The sequence below is a fragment of the Chiloscyllium plagiosum genome, unplaced genomic scaffold (genome assembly GCF_037043375.1).
Source record: "Chiloscyllium plagiosum isolate Xiang-an unplaced genomic scaffold, Cpla_swu_hap1 HiC_scaffold_18, whole genome shotgun sequence".
Classification (NCBI taxonomy): domain Eukaryota; kingdom Metazoa; phylum Chordata; class Chondrichthyes; order Orectolobiformes; family Hemiscylliidae; genus Chiloscyllium; species Chiloscyllium plagiosum.
The window spans coordinates 83,973,989-83,989,781 of record NW_028270156.1 but is presented as its reverse complement, the minus strand read 5'-3'; the positions used below and the strand labels follow the sequence as shown (position 1 = coordinate 83,989,781).

Genomic DNA, 15,793 nt, shown 5'->3' with positions numbered 1-15,793 from the left:
ATATTGATGCCAGTGTCCCATGAAATGAACCCTTCTTTCCCACATCACTCTTTTAGCCAGATGATTACTTCCCTTATTCTCACATCTCTGTGCCAAGTGAATTTAGCTGAGACAACAATCTGGAGATTATGACCCTTGAGGACCCTTGATTCCGAGTTCCTGAAAATCCCTAAACTGCTCCTCTTGCCTTGCCTTGCTTATGTTGTTTGTCCCGATGTGGAATACTGAATCCTCCTCCTCCCTCTCCAATATCCTTTCAAGCCGGTCCGAGGTGGCATTGGGCAGGCAACATACCATGTGGGACTCTCAATCCTGCTTTTAAAGGATACTATTTATTTCCCTAATTATGGAATGCCCTACAATTACCCAGTTGTCGACTTGCTCTCCCCTCTTCAATGTTTTCTTGTCCCACGATGCTGTGGTCAGCTGGTCCATCCTTTCCACAACTCTATTCCTCATCTGCACAAGGAGCAAGTACTCTATGACTGTTGGATACGGTCAAGAGCTGAGTCTCCTCTTTCTGGATCCCTCTATGTGCCTTACTTGCAGTCACACCCGGCTGTCCATTGTCACTGACTGGATTTGTGGTCATTAATCTACCAGGTGTGACTGCCTCTTGAAACAAAGCACTCAGATACCTTCCGGATGTGCTGCAGTGTTTGAAGCTCATGTTTCAGCTTATCAATTCTGAGGCAGATTCAGGGTCCTTTTGTATGGAAAGTGAATGTGATATAAAAAATATACCACAAAAATGTGAACAGTAAATTGCATTCACAGTAATTTTGGACTCTTTCATATTTGGCAATACACAATTAGGAAAATTAATTGGAGGAGAAAGTATCACGACTTTCCCCATTGTCGAGGATAGAGATATCCATGACATTGGTATAAAATACTAGATGGAATGACCTACTGTCATCTTCAAATAGATATCTGAGTGGATTATCTTCCAGAACTAATCTGAACCACAAATACCTGTCTCCAAATAATTTTAGCTGGAAATGTGTTGCTGGAAAAGCGCAGCAGGTCAGGCAGCATCCAGGGAACAGGAGAATCGACGTTTCAGGCATAAGCCCTTCTTCAGGAAATCCAAATAATTTTACTTGCTCTATGTAATGTCAAGAAACTACGAGAAATACGAATTGCTCCAATTGCCCTGAGTCAAGCAAAAGTTTCAGATTTGTTTGAAGCGCAGTTTGTGGTCCAAAGCCAGCCGCATCTGTAATTGAGCTGCTCCAGTATTGCTCCAACATTGTAAGAGGTAAGAAGTCAATGTCAAGATGTAAATATATCATAACAACCTACTTAACACACTCTCAGTTTGATCCCACCGTGGCCACACACGCCCTGAACTCACTGCAGTCTTGTTACAGCAGACCATGGTCAAAGAAACTGAGAAGGAAAGGCAAGAGAGAGAGAGCTCTTTGCAGAATTTAATCGAATACAGCTGAGTGAGCAGCATTAAGAGCAGCCAATGGGAATCAAGGAATACATCTTCCACTGATGAGAGTTATCCATATCACAAAGGGAAATGTTCTGGAGCCAAAGGCCTATCATCTCAGCAGTATAGATTTAGATTAAATTAGATTCCCGACTGTGTAGAAACAGGCTCTTCGGCCCAAAAAAGTCCACACCAATCTTCCGAACAGCACCCGACCCAGACCCATTCCATTACATTCACCCCCGAATAATCCATCAAGCACTACGGACAATTTAGCATGGGCAATTCACCTAACCTGCATATCTTTGGACTATGGGATGAAACCGGAGCATCTGGAAGAAACCCACGCAAACACGGGGAGAACGTGCAAACTCCACACAGACAGTTGCCCGAGGCGGTAATTGAACCCAGGTCTCTGGCGCTGTGAGGCAGTAGTGCCAATCACTGAGACACCATGCTGCCCAATTCCGTGGTAATTCCTCATAATCATCTTCAACTCCTCAACATGGCCAATTTTTAGTTTGGCCAATCATCTTCTATGTACAATGAGGGCAGAAGTGTGCGTATATCCAATCAGTTGCCTAACGTGGATCATAACTTTCAGCTACTCAGACACTGTAGCAATCCATGACAACATTCGAAAAAATTCAGGCTTGAGATGTAAAGTGGCAAGTGGTATAAAAGACAATATCAAGAAGAAAGAATCCAACTAATCACACTTGCTATTCAGATACATTTCCATAAATCTATGGCTATCAATATCGTGGAAGCAAGACTTGAGCATAAACGAAATTGGGCAAATTTCATTAATACTATTGGAGGGGCCACCGCCTACGCACAGATGGCCGGGGGTGGCAGTGCGAGCCGTGGACCACAAAAGGCCAGCAAGGTACCACAACCCAGCATGGCAACGCTGTCTGGGGGCACCCAGAAGGATGGAGCGGAGCAGATGGTAGCCATCGGGGAGGTGCAGCAGCCAATCCAAGCTCCCACAGGACAGATGCAAGAAATGGAGGAGGAGCAAACCACGGAGGCAGAGGACTGAATTCTTGTTAAAAACAAGAGGACGAAACCTGGCCAGACCCCTAAAGCCACCCAGCAAAGGGGGAAATGACAGTTGCATGAGAAGGATATAGGCAGCTCTTCAGATGGTGAGGACGGGCATAAGGAGGGTCGTCACAAGAGGAAGAGACAGAGTGCTGCGGGGAGAAAGGAGGGAAGCATCCCTCAAATGAAATAACGAACTCTTTGACGGGGCTGGTAAAGACCATACCCCACACAATGAGAACCAGGAGGGACCGACCTCCCCACAGCTCCAGGTAACTGAGAGCAGTGATGTTCGGACAGGCCCGCTGTCAGACAGAGAACGGGACTGTGCGAACCCCAGTCCCATCCCGAAGATACCAGAGCAGGCAAATCCCTGCTGTGTGGAGCCGAACATTTACCTCAGCCCTGCGAGTATCCAGCAGATCGTTTTCACCACAGGAATGCAGATAGCTACCCCAGAGAGGCAGGACAAGCAGGAAATGGACACTAGTAACCTCATAAACTGTTAAAATGGGCATAAACATTGCCGCTGTTAATGTGCATGGCATTAAATGTGTTTCTATGCTGGCCTTCCTGGCCAACTTTGAAGCTGATGTCCTGTTTCTGCAGGAGTGTGGCATACCGCACCTACAGTCGAGCTCGTGGGCCCATGGTCTGTCAGGTTGTTCGGAAGGCAACGATAGCCGCGCCTCCGTACTTGGGTATCCTGTTGCGAGGAGGCAACTTCGCCATCTCCGAGGTTAAGGAGGTGGCGGGCGCCTCCTCGTCGCTGATGTCATATATAGAAATGCTCCCCTGGGACTGATGAATGTGTACGCCTCAACGGGTAAGAGTGACGCTTTGGCCGTCCTGCAGCAAATTCCACTGTTGCTGGCTACGTCCAGGTAGGTCATTCTAGTCGGAGATGTTAACTGTACCATTGATGCAGATGGACGATCCGGCGGGTGGACAGTAAACTGGACACCACGTCCAAAGTCCTGATGGAAACGGTCAAAGATGCCTAGTTGCACAACGTCTTCAGCACCCCCGCAGGCGGAGCGCAGCATAGATATACCTGGTCACAGAAGGACGGGTCTATCCGCTCAAGGATAGATGACCTGTTTGTGTCCAGAACGGTCCCGGTCAGATCCACCGATGTCAAGCTGGAGTTCTTGTCTGACCACTGCGGGCTGCCTGTCACCTACAGGATGAGCAGCGTTCTGGTAAGGGATCGTGGAAATTGAACACCAAGCTGCTGACGCCGGGAAACATTGAGTATCTCAAGAGGGATTACGCAGTTTGGAGAACCGTGAAGCCCCTGTTTTAGTCTCCACCGGACTGGTGGGAAACAGTAAAAGGGAACATCAGCAGATTCTTCACCCTCAAAGGTGTTCAGGAGGCGAAAGATAGGCGGGGAAAACTGTCCCAACTCCAGGAAAGTATACAGAACCTGCTCCTGCTGCAAACAATGAGGTTTGATATCACGGAGGACCTCTAGGAGGTGAAGGGCCAGGAAGCCTCGCTCTTTGCCTCGGAGGCCTCCAAGATAATTATCAAGACGTGCTCACGTTTCTTCTTCCAGAAGGTGCACAAAGAGAGCTCCGTGCTCAGCAGCCTGAAGGAAGAAGATGGCATGGTAACGTTATCACAGGCTTGGTAACATCATCTCAGGCTTAGTAACATCATCTCAGGTTGACGTAATGAGGATCAGCAAATCCGTCTATGCCAGCGTGTATGACTCGAGGCCAACTAACAGTGCGGCCTCCCAGTCGTTCCTGTCCTCTATCACGGAGGTCTGAGACGACAGAACACGGGAGACGCTGGAACAGCCGCTATCTCTGGATTAGCTGTCCAAGGCCCTCGATTTCTTCTGAAAGAATAAAACTCGCAGAAGCGACGGCTTACCGGACGAGCTCTATTCTGCTCTCTGGGAAGGGATTGGCCAGAACCTCCTGGAGGTGTATGTCAGTATGTTTCTGGCAGGTGCCATGAGTGAATTCATGAGGAAAGGTATCGTCACCCGCACCTACAAGCGGAAGGGGGAGAGGGAGGAAATCAGAAACTGGAGAGCAATCTCAACATTAAATGCAGATTACAAAATCTTGGCAAAGGTCATTGCCAACCGGGTCAGGTCTACTCTGGGATCCGTGATCCACCCTTACCAAACCTGTGCTGTACCGGGCAGGAGGCTCGCTCAGAGTCTCGCACTCCTCAGGGATACGATTGCCTACGTGCAGGACTGGGGGTTGGACGCCTACCTCGTCAGCCTGGACCAAGAGAAAGCCTTTGACAGGATATCACATACGTAGATGAGAAATGCTCTCTCCAAAATGGGCTTTGGGGAGGGAATCTGTAATTGGATCAGACTGCTCTACAGCAAGATTGACAGTGCAGTCTCCATCAATGGGTGGAAATCAGACAGCTTCCGAGTCAGATCCAGAGTCGGGCAGGGCAGTCTTCTCTCTCCTGCCTTGTTTGTGTGCTGCATAGAGCGATTTGCCGAGTCCATCAGGAAGGATGCGAGCCTGAGTGGGGTGTCTATTCCTGGCAGGGCGGCCTGAAGGATAAGGCCACCCTGTACATGGATGATGTCGCCGTTTTCTGCTCGGATCCGCTGTCCGTGCGCAGACATTTGTGTATATGTAACCAGTTCGAATGGGCGTCAGGGGCCAAGGTCAACTGAGGCAACAGTGACGCCTGCTTTTCGGGAACTGGGCTGACAAATCCTTCATCCCCCTTCTCCGTCAGGACTGATCACCTGAAGGTGCTGGGTATTTGGTTCGGTGCCGTCGCAGTCACCCAAAATTTTCCATTTTGTACAGAGATCAAAGCTGGCCAGGGTTCGAAGGGACTCGATGTACAAAGCTCTGGTCAACGGTAGAAAATGCACACCAAATACATCCTCACCCCGATGGCTACCTTTGTATGTGGTTGCATCAACCTGTGAGTGGATCCCCGGTACGCAAACACCAAGTGTCACTACATACTGAGTTTCTACCTGTCCCCGTTGTTGCGATTGATGGACCTGGCCTCTCTGCCGTGGAACACTTCAAGTAGTTGGACCGTTCCTTATCACCTGTCCTTGGTAGAGAAATATTTGAAGAAAATCTCCTTTCATCACGAGTCCATCAGGAAGTGGTCAGCACGTAGGGTCCTTGAGACCCTTCACGAAAAGGAGATGGTGGATCCTGTCAAGCGAAACCCTGGGCAGACTGTCAAAGTCATTCGGCAGGATGCCTCATCGCCAGAACTTTCCAACAAGCACCAAGACATAGCTTGGTTGGTGGTGAGAGGGCTTTGCCTGTGAGATATTTTGTGCACGCCAGGACTCTGCCACACCACACGCTGCCCTCAAAGCGGCTGCAGAGGGGACGAAACTGTTATATACCTCCTTCTGGAATGTGTCTACGCAAAGGACTCTGGAGACGAATGCAGTGGTGTTTGTCGAGGTTCGACCCGAGCCGCACTATGATGCGGGACTCCGTGCCCTACAATCTGTTCCCTGGATCTCACACTGACACGATCATCAATTGTGCCTGAAGGATCATCAACTCATTGAAAGCCGCTCTTTGGTCAGTCCACAACCTGTTGATCTTTCAACTAAAGAAGCTGACCCCGATTGATTGTTGCGGACTGGCACATCCCGAGGTCCAAGACTATATGTTGAGGGACGCGCTGAAGCTTGGCTAGCTGTCGCCAAGGCAAGGTGGGGAAAGACCGCCGTGCAACATTTGCCTGCCAAAGACCAGGGGGCCCACACAGTAAGCGGGCTTCACTGATGCCTCAGCTAAATATATGGACAATAATGGTACAGACTTGTATATATAAATGATTACTCTATCTCTGTATGCAAAGAAATGGAATGTTTGCGTTTGTATGGCATGACTAATTGTACAGATCATCCAAATATTTTTTAAATATTTTATATTTTTGAAATAAAATAAAGTTCTTGTCAGTTTTTTTTAAAATATCTGATATGTTCCTGATTTAGGGACTGAATCCGACTTTTGCAGAAAGGAGTTGGATTAGTAGCTTGCTACATCAACTTCGCGCATGGTCAGTATTGCAGTATTTCTGGGAATGGTGCACTCTTTATTAAAAAATCCGAAAAGCAGCTTTATTCGTTCACTTACGTGCCCTTTAGTGCTTAATTACGCGTGCACACCTAATTTATGCAGAAGAAAGATAACATACAGCTTTTCGTTGAAGTAAGACTTGCTTTCGGGCAAATCAACTTTGTTCTAGATTACAATTCATCTGTCACGTTCTGCATGTTCAGTACTCACTCTCAATGTTATCACTTCATCCCGGGTAAATGCCGCCCTTTCCACCAACTCCCAACTCCGAACAACAGAAGTAAAACAAAGTTACCCACCAGCTTTACCTAATGTCAAACGGCATTTCAGAAAACAAAATGGAGAAACTGAAGCTATTGCAGCATTCAACAGTTTTGATTTTGATGATGAGGATGACTCGGGTGTATTAAAGGAGAGATTTTGAGAACGCTGTGAAGCAGGAAAAGATCTGAAGTAATTGAGGCCCATAAAGCCAAAGAGATGTACAGCTCAGAAACAGAGCCTTCAGTCGAAATCGTCTATACCAACCAGATATTCTCACCTAATCTAGTGCCATTAGCCAGCAAATGACCAGTTTCCTGAAGAAGGGCTTATGCCCGAAACGTCGATTCTCCTGTTTCCTGGATGCTGCCTGACCTGCTGCGCTTTTCCAGCAACACATTTTCAGCTCTTGACCAATATCCGACTAAACCCGTTCTGTTCAGATACCCATGCAGGTGCCTTTTAAATGTTGCTATTGTCCCAGCGTCCACCACTTCATTTGGCAGCTCATTCCATGATTGCACCATCCTCTGTGTGAAAATGTTGCCCCTCTCACCCGAAACCTATGCTGTCTAGTTCTGGACTCCCCACACCAGGGAAACGAACTTGTCTATTTACCCTATCCAAGCCCCTCACCATTTTATAAACCTCTATAAGGTCACCTCTCAGCCTCCGATGCTCCAGTGAAAACATCCCCAGCGTATTCAGCCTCTCCCTGAAGCTGAAACACTCCAAACCTGACAATATTCTTGTACATAGAGTCACAGAGATGTAGAGCAAGGAAGCAGACCCTTCGGTCCAACTCATGCGAGCCGACCAGCTATCCCAACCCAATCTAGTCCCACCTGCCGGAAACCAGCCCATATCCCTCCAAACCCTTCTTATACATATACCCATCCAGATGACTCTCAAATGTTGCAATTGTACTCACCTCCACCACTTTCTCTTGCAGGTCAATCCATACATGCACCACCCTCAGTGATAAAGGTGCCTCTTAGGTCTCTTTTATAACTTAACCCCCAACACCCTAAACCTATGCCATCCAAATCTGGACTCCCCCACCCCAGGGAAAAGATTTTGTCTATTTATCCTATCCATGCCCCTCATGATTTTATAAACCTCTATAAGGTCACCCCCAGCTTCCGGCGCTCTATGAAAAACAGCTCTAGCCTATTCAATTCCCCCTATAGCTCAAATTCTCCAACCCTTGCAACATGCTTGTAAATTTTTTCTGAAGCTTTTCAAGTTTCACAACATGTTTCAAACAGGAAGAAGACAAGAATTGCACGCAATATTCCAACAGTGGACCTACCAATGCCCTGTACAGCAACATCATGACCTCTCAACTCGTATAATCAATACTCTGACCAACAAAGGAAAGCATACCAAACGCCTTCTTCACTATCCTATCTACAAGGGACTCAACTTTCAAGGAGCTATGAACCTGGACTCCAAGGTCGCTTTGATAAGGAAAACACCCGAGGAGCCTACGATTACGTGTATGAGCCCTGCTAAGATTGGTTTTCCCAAAAGTGCAGCAACTCACATTCATCGCAATTAGACTCCATCTGCCACTTCCCAGGCTATTGGCTCAGGTGTTCAAGATCCCGTTTTAATCTGAGGTAACCTTATTCGCTTTCCAACTTTGGTGTAATCTGCAATCTTAATAACTATAACTCTTATCTTTACACCCAAATCTTTTATATAAATGATGAACCCAGCACCCATCATTGTGGCAGTCCACTGGTCCCAGGCCACAAGTCTGAATATCAAACCTCAATCACCATGCTCTGTCTTCTACATTTGAGCCTGTTCTGTATCCAAATAGCGAATTCTCCCTGTATTCCTTGAGATCTAACCTTGCTCATCAGTCTCCCATGGGGAACCTTATTGAATACTTTACTGAAGTCCGTATAGATCACATCTACAACTCTGCCCATGTGAATCCTCTTTGTTATTTCTTCAAAAAATTCAGTCAAGTTTGTGAGACATGATTTCCCATACATAATGTTTTTCAACAGAGTGCAAGAGCAACTGGAATCAATAGGTGTGTCTGCGACGGCTTTATTTTTTCAGTTCAAAGGCCTGTGAATTCAATCAGATTACATATTTACTGCTGTAGGACAAAATTGCGTGTGATGCCACGAATGGCCAAGTCAGGGGCATTTTACTCCGAGAGCCAATTCTCACATTAGCCAGTCTAATGGATACTTGCGAAGGGGGTGAAATGATCCAGAGTTAAAGATGTAGATTTACCTGTCCACAAAGTATATTATTCGTCGAAGAACACTGCAAACATTTCAATGCCCAAGACATGTGCTGCTCATGAACGAGCATAACATCTCTGCCTTTCTTTGGCTTTTTTGAACGTTGATGCTTCAGCCAGAACCGAGTAGAGTCATAGAGATGTACAGCACAGAAACAGACACTTCAGTACAACTTGTCCATACCAACTAGAGAGCCCAACCCAATCTAGTCCCACCTGCAAGCATCCAGCCCATATCCCGCCAAACCTTTCCTATTCATGTACCCATCCAGATGCCTTTAAAATGTTGCTATTGTAACAGCCTCCAACGCTTCCTCTGGCAGCTAATTCCAAACACGTACCACTCTGTGCACGCAAAAGTTGCCCCTTAGGTTTCTTTTATATCTTCCCATTGTCAACCTAAACCTATGCTCTCTAATTCTCCCTCAACCTATGCCATCTAGAACTCCCCAACCCCAGGGGAAAGACTTTGCTTATTTATCCTATCTATGCTCCTCATGATTTTATAAACCTCTATAACGTCACCCCTCAGCCTGTGACGTTCCAGGGAAAACAGCCCTAGCCCATTCAACATCTCCCCATAGCTCAAGTCCTCCAATCCTGGCAACATCTTTGTAAACTTTTCAGAACCCTTTCAACTTTCACAACACCTTTCCGAAAGGAAGGAGACAAGACTTGCATGCAATATTCCAACAGTAGCCTCACCAATGTCCTGTACAGCCGCAACATGACCTTTCAACTCCTGTGCTCAATATTCTGACCAATAAAGGAGAGCATACCAAATTCCTTCTTCACTATCCTATCCACCTGCGAATCTACTTTCAAGGAACTATGAACCAGCACTCCAATGCCTCTTTAATCAGCAACACTCCATAGGAACTTACCATTTTGATAAGTGTATGCATTTTGATAAGTTTTCCTTTCCCAAAAGTGCAGCACCTCACGTTTATCTAAAATAAACTCCCTCTGCCACTTCGCAGCCCATTGCCCCATCTGATCAAGATCGCGTTGTAATCTGAGGTAACCTTCTTCGCTGTCCACTACACCTCCAATTTTGGTGTCATCTACAAACGTACTAGCCATACCACTTATGCTCACATCCAAATCATTGATATAAATGATGAAAAGTAATGGACTCAGCACCGATCCTTGTGGCACTCCACTGGTCACTGACCTCAAGTCTGAAAAACAACACTCCACTATCAACCTCTATCTTCTATCTTTGAGCCAGCTCTATATCCGAATGGCTAGTTCTCTTGTATTCCATGAGGTATAACTTTATTGGGAACCTTATTCAACGCCTTACTGAAATTCAAATAGATCACAGCTATCGCTCTGTCCTCATCAATCCTTTTTGTCACTTCTTCAAAAAAAACTCAATCAAGTTTGTGAGACATGATTCCCATGCACAAATCCATGCTGACTATCACAAATCGGTAAATCCTGTTCCTCAGGATTCCCTCCAACCACTTGCCCAACATCGACGTCAGTCTCACTGGTCTACAGTTCGCTGGCTTGTCATTCCCAGCTTTCTTAAAGAGTGACACCACGTTAGCCAACCTTCAGTCTTCTGCCACTTCACCTGTGACTATCAATGATACAAATATCTCAGCAAGAGGCCCCCGCAATCACTTCACTAGCTTCTCGCAGAGTTCTAATGTACATCTGATCAGGTCCTAGGGATTTACTCACTTTTATGCATTTCAAGACATCTAGAACTTCCTCCTCTGTAGCAACACAATTTCCAACATGTCACCATCTATTTCCCCACATTCTATATTTTACATGTACTTTTCCACAGTAAATACTGATGCAAAATACTCCTTGAATATCTACTCCATCTTCTGCTGCTGCACACAAGGGCCGTTTTGCTGATCTTTGAGGGGAACTATTCTTTGAGGAGAAAGTGAGGTCTGCAGATGCAGGAGATCAGAGCTGAAAATGTGTTGCTGGAAAAGCGCAGCAGGTCAGGCAGCATCCAGGGAACAGGAGAATCGACGTTTCGGGCATAAGCCCTTCTTCAGGATTCCTGAAGAAGGGAACTATTCTTTCCCTATTTACCCTTTTGTCCTTAATGCATTTGTGAAAACCCTTTGGATTCTCCTTAACCCTGTTTGTCAAAGCTATCTCATGTCCCCTATTTGCCCTCCTGATTTCCCTCTTACGTATACTCCTACTTCCTTTATCGTCTTCTCAAGATTCACTCGATCTACCCTGTCAATACCTGACATATGTTTCTGTCTTTTTCTTCAGCAAACCCTCAATTTCTTTAGTCATCCAGCATTCCCTATACTTATTAAAACTCCCTTCACCCTAACATGAATATACTTTCTCTGGTTTCTCATTATCTCATTTCTGAAGGTTTCTCATTTTCCAGTCGTCGCTTTGCCTGCGAACATTAGCTTTTGACAGTTCTTGTCTAATACCGTCAAAATTGGCCTTTCTCCAATTTAGAACTTCAACTGTTAGATCTGGTCTATCCTTTTCCATCGCTATTTTAAATCTAATAGAATTATGGTCGCTGACCACAAAGTCCTCCCCCATTGACACCTCAGTCACCTGCCCTGCCTTATTTCCCAAGAGTAAGTCAGGTTTTGCACCTTGTCCAGTAGGTCCACATACTGAATCATAGTTTCACATAATGTTTCACAGTGCTCCTGCCTTGTCTGGTTGTTTATTGCAGACATACTCCAGGCCGTTTATCATTATTGTTAACGGTGATCAGTCAAGGGGCTTGACTGTCAGGCATTTGGAACAGCAGCTAAAGCAGCAAACACACTGCATTGCTTCAACCAAATGGTCACATCTCGAAGCCTCAGGGAAGCAGTTCTCAGTCAGGGCAAGGGAGACAGGATTCAGTCAGGAGATACTGGCACAGTATGTCCAGGAAATTTGACATTGTTTGGGCCAATCAGGATCAGGGAATCTGCAACACTAAATTCCAGAGAGAGGGCCCCAGAATCTATTCATTACATCCCCGAAATGCACCAGTAGATTGTTCAATCCGAAATTCCCTTTCACCAATCCATGCTGACCCTGTCCGTTCCTGCCATTGGGGATCAGTTCGATGAAATTCTCAAGGAGGGGTTCGGGGGTCCCTGCAGCAGCAGTGAAGTTGTGGAGGTCAGTTCTGGGCACTGGGTGCTTGTAGGCAGAGGGGACAGGAATTGTGGAAGGGGTGGGAAAGTCACGATATTAGAGGCATAGTGAGAAAAGGAAGTGGTTTACTGAGGACATGTGGGTTACTATGGACAAGCGAGTCACCATCACTGTCCAGGTTTTGATGTGGGGACAGTGCAGCGTGTTGGTTGTCATGGCGACGCTGTAGGCCTGGTGCTAGGGGATGGGTAATGTTTTAAGGTAAAGGTTGTAAAGGAAGGAGCTGTGTGAGAAAGTACAGAAGCTCATGAACTCGAAAGGAGAGTGAGGATGTCATGTTGCAGCTGTATAAGACTTTAGTTAGGCTTCACTTAGAGTGTCACGTTTAATTCCAGTCGCCACATTACAGGAAGGATATGGAGGTTGCAGAAGAGGTTTGCCAGGATGCTGCTTGTATTAGAGGTTACCAGCTGAAAGGAAACACTAGAAAACCCAGGTTGTTTACCTTGGAGCAGCAGAGGCTAAGGGGAGACTCAGTCCAAGTCTATAAAATTATGAGAGGCATCAATAGAGTTGCCAGTCAGAATCTCTTTGAAACATCTAAAATTGTGGAGCATAAATTTAAAGTGAAAGTGGAAAAGTTCAAACGAGATATGGGGGCAAGGTTTTCTCCCACAGAGAGTGGTATGTCTCTGGAACGCAATGTCATGAGTGGTAATGGAAGCAAATATGATAGGGGTGTCTCAGGGGTTTTTCACCCCATAAACAGATGGATGTGGAAGGAATGTAGGGATATGGACCAAGTGACCATCAACCAACTGCAATTGGCAGTTACTAAATAAATGAAAGCTGAGGTGAATGTATTTGCAGAACTAGTGGACAGCAACCTCATCGAAAACATAGACTAGAAAGCATCCAATGCCGTATTTGTTTTATTGATCACGAGATCTGTCACTACCATGGAGAGCAAAGAAAGTTACGAAAAGATTGTATTCTCCCCTGGACAGCATTAGAATGCACACCACGGTCAAGTGCAGATCAGGAAAATGTAAGCAGTGATATAGCACATGAGTCTTCTCAAACTTTTGTTTGGAGTTAAAACTTTCCTTTGATTGTTCGACACAAATTGAAAGGTTATATTGTTACCAAGAAACAAATATATTTACCGAGCTGGAATATGTCTGTGGAAGAGTAATAGAAACTGCAATTGTAAAGGTGTGCAAACGTATTAACCAGGCACTGACTAACACATTGAAACGCCTCATAATATGAGTGCAACTTCCCGAATTATACAGCATTCCACACTAAATGTTAACAATTCAGCGTGTTCAGAAAAGGATTGCCCTCCATTTCCGATTCTTACACTCGACCCATTGTTTTAGAGTATGCCCCTAAACCAAGCATACCCTCTCTGAACAGAAGAGGAGATTTATCATTTCAAGTTCAGCTGACTCTCAGTGACTGTGAACTCAAAACTTTAATCCTATGTGTGTCTCTCCCACACCTCCACCTGCAGCATCCACGATATTGTACTATGCTTTGTGAATTTTGATCTAGTTTGCACTCTTACGCAATTGCTCCTGATTAATTTCTTTTTCTATTTAACTCTTACTTATCCCCATTCAAAATGGTGTTGATGAAATTCCGTTGAGTTACAATGTTCACTGTGTATATTCCCACCTGCCTGATCAGTTGAGTATTCCCAGCAATGTCCTTCCGAGAGTTGGGCCTTTATACATCTGCAACATCTCACTACGTCAGTCTCGGGAGAGAATTCCAGAATCAGCTGAGGATTTCTCCAGAATCAACCAGTAATCTGTGGTAAAGCGATGTGCTCTCTGCACTGAAATTGTCTGGTCTAAGTCCATTGAGAGACATTTCACATTAATTCTGTCAGATCAATGCTAGTATTGATTCAATTCAGATTCCATCATTGATCCGACCGATTGTTATTTACGCATGACCTCCATCAATGTATCAGGATCTCAGCATTATTAGCGTTTGTGCGTCAGAATTGAGTCCAAGATAATTAATATTCATTGAATAAAATTTCTTCCTCACGTTCTCCCTGTGGAACATCCCCAAACTGATATAACTCTCCTCTAATCCTTTTAATGTCAGCTAATAGAAACAGCTTCACTTTATTTACCTTGTGTGAACCAATAATTAACAACCGTTACCACTCTGTCAAGTCTCCCCTCAATGCCGATTTCTACACCCTAGCCTCATGACTGAAATCTATCATTCTCCAAACCATCCTGGTAAATATCCTGGGTCCCCTGTCAGGAACACTGCCATCCTTCCCAGTCTTTGGGGGATCTCTAGTTTTCACATACCCAGATGCTCTGGGTTCCTGTGGGTGATGTCATCACACAGTGACAATGACAATGTGACATCACCTCATCCTGGGAATTCCCTCAAATTTAAATCTTTTCTCTGATATCAGAGTTAGGGTAGCTTTCCAATCGATGGCTCTGCCTGAAACTTCTCAGACTTTATTTTAAAGATGAAATTATTTCTTAGCTTTTTGAAATTTCATCGACAATGTCATTCTTTTTGTGCTGTGCTCCATTCTATGTGCAATGTTCCATACCTCTGGAACTGCGACGGTTCCTTACCATTGATCTGAATCAATGTTCATTCATTGCTCTGTCTCACGTCTACACTTCTGTATCACCACATTGCCATTGCCTCCATACCACAGTTTCTAATGAGTGTATTTTAGCTCAGTTAGGTGCTTAATTTCTGCTTATGCCATCTGTGTATAACTGCCTCTTGTGATTAAAGGGATACAATGCTTCCCTCTGCTGGACTGCCTGCGCCACATTCAGAAAATATTGTAATCTTGAAAAAGTGCAGTAAACTTCACCCTGTCCCCTCATGAAATGATTCACCTGGTGGTGCCAGGATACAACTGCAGCGGAAACATTCTATTTGGTGTGAATATTGTCGGGAATGCTGCTCAAAAACTAACCATTTTCTCATTGCAGAGGGAGATCAATAATTCTCCACATGAGCCTGGTCCACGCTGAATAATCTCAATTGCAATCCCCTCCACACCCACCTTGTGTGTGTATATGTGTGTGTGTGTGTCCGTGTGTGTGTCTGTCTGTGTGCGTGTGTGTGCACCTCTTTGGATGGTGCTCTGAATCGCTGCCCTCTCCGACTCTGATTGAATCCTTGACGGCTTTCGCCCTCCACCAACCCCTCTGCATTGGCATGGCGAGGCCAACAGAATTTGGCATTGTATGACTTTCATTACAAGTGAGTTCTGTTTCACTTTTTGACGCTTCACTCCATGACGGAAAATTTCTGTTTTGGGAATGTATTGGAGGAACAGCCCATTGGAATTAGGAAGCAATAATTCTGGAAAATAGGAAACTTAGCCACTTGTAATAAGTTCTATTTCTTCATAATACAACAAATTCATACAATTAGGTATTTTCGGGTCATTCTGAAATTCGTTCTGAATCGAGACAATGTTGTTGCAGAATGAATGTTTAGTGGCTGGGTTCTGATAATGTCATGTAATTGCCTGTCACAATTTCTCACATCAAAACAGTTCAGAGATAGATGCTTGTGACATTGGTATGGGTTATGTTGAATTGTACTGAGTAGTGAGGC

General features: G+C 45.2%; 1 pseudogene; it reads left to right on the top strand.

The window, feature by feature from the left end:
* Positions 1 to 6,382: 6,382 nt before the first annotated feature.
* Positions 6,383 to 6,561, top strand: LOC148147026 (U2 spliceosomal RNA; annotated as a pseudogene).
* The last annotated feature ends 9,232 nt before the right edge of the window (positions 6,562 to 15,793 follow it).